Consider the following 6000-nt stretch of genomic DNA (forward strand, 5'->3'; position numbering starts at 1 on the left):
TACATAAGGAAAGGGAGGTAATGACATTCCCAGTAATATACCGCAAAAAATTCACTATTGGTAATGTAAGATTATCGGGAATAACATTCCCGACCAACCAAACGGGAGAATGTGGATTTCATTCCCATGGGAATCTCACATTCCCCCAACCAAACACACCCTAAAAACCAGTGGAAATGTAAGATTATCAAATAAATTATATATTTTGAAGCATGAATGTATTATTAAAGAAATAAATGATTATTATGTTTATTTGACCAAATTGTCATTATTATATTTGTTTTTTAACAAGTTGGAAAATATTTATATATTTTCTTTAAAAAATTTAAATTCATAAAATTTATATAATTTTTTTACAAAATTAAAAATATAAAAAGGTTTAATGAAAGGGTAAAATTTTATTTTAACCCCTGAACTTCATATAAAATTTTAATTATAGACTTTTTTTTTGTAAATCTAAAATAGTTTAAGAATAAATTTGTAATTTAACCTTCTTAGAATTTTTATTATTCAATGATAGAAAAAGGATATTTAAAAAAAATTAAGGGCATTTTAGTCCAAAATGCCGGGAATCCAACAATACCTAAGGAAAGGGAGGTAATGACATTCCCGGTAACATACCCCAAAAAATCCAATATTGGTAATCTTACATTACCGGGAATGAGATTCCCGGGCTAACCAAACGAGAGAATGTGGATTTTATTCCTATGGGAATCCAACTTTCCCCCATCTAAACACCCCCTAAGAGTGTGTTTGGTTCACAAAATGTAAGATTACCAGTGGGAATAAAAGATTATCAGGGAATATGATTACTGAGAATGTTGTATTTTGTGTTTGGTTGGTTTAACATGAATGTAATATTACTGTGTTTGGTTAAATAAATAAAAGATTATTAGAATGTATATTTGACCAAATTGTCCTTATTATATATTTGTTTTTTAACAAGTTGGAAAATATTTATATATTTTCTTTAAAAAAAATAAATTCATAAAATTTATATAGTTTTTTTTTACAAAATTGAAAATATAAAAAAATTTAATGAAAGGGTAAAAATTTATTTTAACCCCTGAATTTTATATAATATTTTAATTATAGACTTTTTTTTTATAAATCTAAAATATTTTAAGGATAAATTTGTAATTTAACCTTCATAGAATTTTTATTATTCAATGACAGAATAAGAATATTTTTGAAAGAAATTTTTTTAAGGACATTTTAGTCCAAAACACTGGTAATCCAATAATACCTAAGGAAATGTATATAATGATATTCCCGGTAATATACCCCAAAAAATCCACTATTGGTAATATAAGATTATCGGGAATGACATTCCCGACCAACTAAACGGAATAATGTGGATTACATTCCTATGGGAATCTCATATTCCCCCAACCAAACACACCCTAAGTGTTTAACACCTCTTGCCGAACTCATTTGTCGGAAGATATAATCTTGCTTCTAGTGCAAACATAGCCAGATAAAAAACAGTCGCGACTTTTGTCACCTTCCTCGCTACAATCACTAAGAGTCTCAGACAATGACTACCATGAGGAGTTTGGAATTCAAATTTGTAATTCTTCCACCGTAAACCACAACATAATAATAACTTTCTGGCCTCGTCAATGCCAGTACTGCACTCAAGGGAGCTTCCTTCCACTGGAGACGACCAGTTTACCTCAATCCTCTTCTTAATTTTCTTCACCCACTTTTCTTCATCGTATAAGAAATGTTGACAACAAAAGAAAGGAATTCTAAGAAAACCTCGCAGGAAAAAAAACACTAGAAATTTAAAGCAAAGGAAAATGAAATTGAGGATCTTTGACCTATATCTCCCCTTAAATAGCTAAAGATAACGCCCTATCCTCAAATGGCCTGAAAATCAAGCCTCTTCGATGCTCCACTTATAGCGTGACATGCATGCATACTCCCAACCATTTAAAGAGCTATCACTACAGCAATTTTTTTTTTAAAAAAATACCCAATAAATGTGATGGATATCTTTGAGCGTAAGTTTCGGGTCAAACAACTTTACGACGTTTCCGCAATCGAGGGAGACAATTGTTATACCCCGAAAGTTATCTCTAGAAATTATCAGGTCTTTGTCGAATAAAACCTCTGAAAGGATTCCTCCGTTTACCGGACTCTCCAAGGAGCTCATGGTTGGCCATAATTGTGAAATTAGACAAAACTAAAATCCCAAAGAGAAATCGAAAGATGCCGATGGTAGCTAATGCCCCGATCTTTTTTTCCCTTTTTCCCTTACAGAATTTGTCTTTCTATCGTTTTTTAAGGTATAAGTTACGAGTTGAGAAAAGGGAAAGGTTCCCTCGACACTTTTTTTTTGGTTTCAAATTAAATATCAATGTCAATCAATAACTGGTTTGGGAAGCATAATATAAAGATGAAAAAGAAGAAAATGATTAATCATTAGATGGAGGCATGCATCAATCAAGCATCAATGAATTAGAAAACCAATAAGGAAAAAACGTTAGTAAATTTAGGTGTTAGAGAATCCTGAGTTGTTGCTCCAGAGGTACAACTTAAGGACAGGCGAACCGTCCTTGGGGTGGTACACAACTAGACAGGTCATGTGCGTTTGGACATATGTAGCCACCCTATTCTCTTCTTAAGGGCAATTAAATATTTGGATAAAGTACACAAATGTTTCTGCGATTATTTAGAGTTCCGACAATTAAAAATTATAAAGTAGTTCTTTGAGTATAAAACGTTATTTTGTTAAATCCCTCTACTATAAAAATTATAAAATGGTAACTTACCTATTCATATGTTCTAAACTCGTTATTTTCCGTTAAAAATCGACAATCTTCTGAGTTGAACGTTAACGTGTTAAGATATGATAGTTGTTTGAGATATTAATGTTGTTTAACTATTAACATAATAAATTTAGTTGTAATATTAAAATTTAAATTTTACATCAGTTAATATTACATCAATAATATTGCATAAATTAAATTAATTTTGTTAATGGATAAATATTATTGTCGCAATGAACTCATTGAGTGGTTTTAGTATGAGATGGACCGAGGGGGTATTGGAGGATGCGATCATATCTATTTTCTTTGTATTTTTTTTTATTGTGTGAACACTAATTTTTGTTCTTACATGTGTTATATATATATATATAATATTTAAATAATAATAATGATACATGTTATCTTCTTTTTTTTACAGGCCCGAAAATCCGAGTACGAAATCAACAACCCAGAACAAGATGCAACTCGTGACCCAGATCCAGTGGGAGCACCCGAACTGACCCGGATCTGAACGAGTTAGGGTTTTGAAACCCTAACCCTTCCTTTTCTCCACATTGCCACAACCTTACCCCAGCCGTTCAGTCAACCACCGTTTTTCACGCTCCACGCCTCAAGTCAGCCGAACATCTCGGTTCAACAAGCAAACCGTGCGTTAGTAGGACTTTAAAGCCACGAAAACACCCATAAAATCAGGAGTTTCAGTTCGAATGATACTCAATATTCGAACTAAAAATAGTAAACTTCTAGGCTATAAAAATTGCATGTAACAACACACCATGGGAGGAGGGATACGAAAACAACGAGAGCAAGAGCAAGAGAACGACGGTAACGAAAATACTCCAACGGCAGCGAACAACACAACAACCAGTAGACAACCAAAAGGAAAATAAGGGAGAGAGGACTTACCACGGTCGTCGGAGCCTTCACGCACCACCGGAGAAACGAGACATCAAAGGTAAAATTTATAGATCTACGTCGTTAGGATACGTTTCAGTTGAAAACAAGGCCGGAGTGCTTCTGAGATTGAAACTTTTTGTAGATCTCATTTTGTAAGAGTGAGAACGAGAATGGAAAAAGGTTGGAAGAGTTAATGTGGTTACCTATTTTTAATCATTATAAGAAATAAAAGCAGGATCAAATTCGTCCATAAGAGCACAATATTCAAGATTGATGGGTTATTTCTCTGCCATCATACTCACTTTGCCCCCACACCATCACATGGCTCTCATAATTGCTTTACTGCTATGGCACACTAACTTTGAATTTAAAATATTATTATTATGTTTATTCAATCTATTTTTATTTTGCTTTTCTTTCCTTAATTTCAATAATACTAATGTTAGGTTCTTAATGGTGTAAAACAGTTAAAGCATATAATATTTATTTATTTTTATTTATTAATAATACATATACATCATATAAATACCATTAATATATCATAATAGTTAAGTTTCAGGATTGCATTTCTATGTGTTTTTTATTTATTATATTTGTGTATTATTTTTCCTCACTTTTTATTTCATTTTCCCTTCTTTTAACATCTTTTTTTAACATTTTCCTCTGTTTCGTTTTTAAACATTATTATATATAATAATTCTTTATATTTTATTTATTTATTTATTTATATATTTTCCCCTTTTATTTAATTAATCATTCGATGTTTTCTATTCTATTATCTAACATATTTTTGATTTCTTTCAGTAGTAATTTCAACCGATCAAAGGTAAGTAATTCGAATCGGATTTCTAAATTTCAATTTAAATTTTCTAATTTTCGTAATTAAAGACAACCGGCAAATTAATTGGTACCGAAAGGGCGGTTCAAGGGTGTTAATCCTTCCTTGACCGTAACCGACTCCCGAACCCGATTCACTTCTTGTAAAACGCAGATCAGTAAGATGGTATCCGACCTACCTAAATTCGTTTTAAAATGGTCGGTGGCGACTCCAATCCACAATTTTCAAGTCGAAGCCCAATTCCGGGCCCCATCCGAAAGACGGTTACGACAGTTTGGCGACTCCGCTGGGGACAGGTAAGTGAGTCAGGCCGAAATTAATTTTCGGTTGTCTTTTATGCAAAAATGGTAAATTTAAATTTTAATTTATTTATTCGATTCCAATTATTTATCTTTGATTATTTTTCAAATAAATAGTTGTACTGACGTTGTTATTGATTTCAGATTTTTTCAAAATTGTCATCTCTAAGCTCTAAACCCGAGCTCCGAACCCGTTTTAAGTGGGGGTGAAAGCGACGCATTCGTGTGAATTTATTCACCGCATATGCCTAGCAAGTAGCATTCGGGATTCATATACCTTATGTCTTCGTGTGAATTTATTCACCGTGCGGGCATAAGGGAATGTGTCCTCTCGAGTTTAACTTAGTCCATATGAGCTTGTAATAGGCTTAGGACTAAGGGTCTGGTAAGCCCAAGGGGGCACCGGTAAGGAGAACTCGAGTACCGTTTTTTAGAACCTAAACCGGGAGAGTGCAGGGAATTAGAGCCCATCCCAAAACCTCATTCCAAACCCTAGGCTGTTTTATTTCCTACTTTATTTTCTGCTCAAAGCATGCGAACTAGACAAATATACGATTAGGATTTGTTTGAAATTAGCATGCGGGATAGAGATCATGTCCGGGTAGGAATTAAAGCATGTGGGGTAGATATCATGTGGGGTAGGATTTTTTCATTTTTATTATTGTTATGATTTACCTCACTAACTCTTTTTATTTTTTGTTTTCTTTTATTCTGTTTTCATCATTCGCATCATTTAAAACGAGGTGTTGATCCACCAAAAATGTGTTTGTTAAACATGAATAATCAGCATTAATGGACAAAAGGGTTGTAATACAAGAGATGAAAATGCAGAGGACAGTCTACAAGGCGACTATGTGTCACCTTCAATCCAGAGGATGTGGAGCCCGCAATTGAAGAGTATATCATCATTATAAAGGACTCAATGAACCGGGTCTACATCAAGCACAATGAAAGTCCATCTTTGAAGAACTGACTGGCAGAAGTTGCAGGGGTAAGATGAAGACCACTGATCTTAGGATTCACTTCAAATACGACAATGGCAAAACGATAGCTGGAATTGGAGACCATTGCTGACGAATTCAAACAAATGACTTCACGTAGTTCCTATCAATTGGGGCTCCAATAGCGTATTCGTTGGGAACATTTCAAATTCCAGAGATGCATTCATTCGAGACTTCTTAGGCCAGTACAA

Source organism: Hibiscus syriacus, unplaced genomic scaffold (genome assembly GCF_006381635.1).
Source record: "Hibiscus syriacus cultivar Baekdansim isolate YM2019G1 unplaced genomic scaffold, ASM638163v2 tig00110769_pilon, whole genome shotgun sequence".
Classification (NCBI taxonomy): Eukaryota; Viridiplantae; Streptophyta; class Magnoliopsida; order Malvales; family Malvaceae; genus Hibiscus; species Hibiscus syriacus.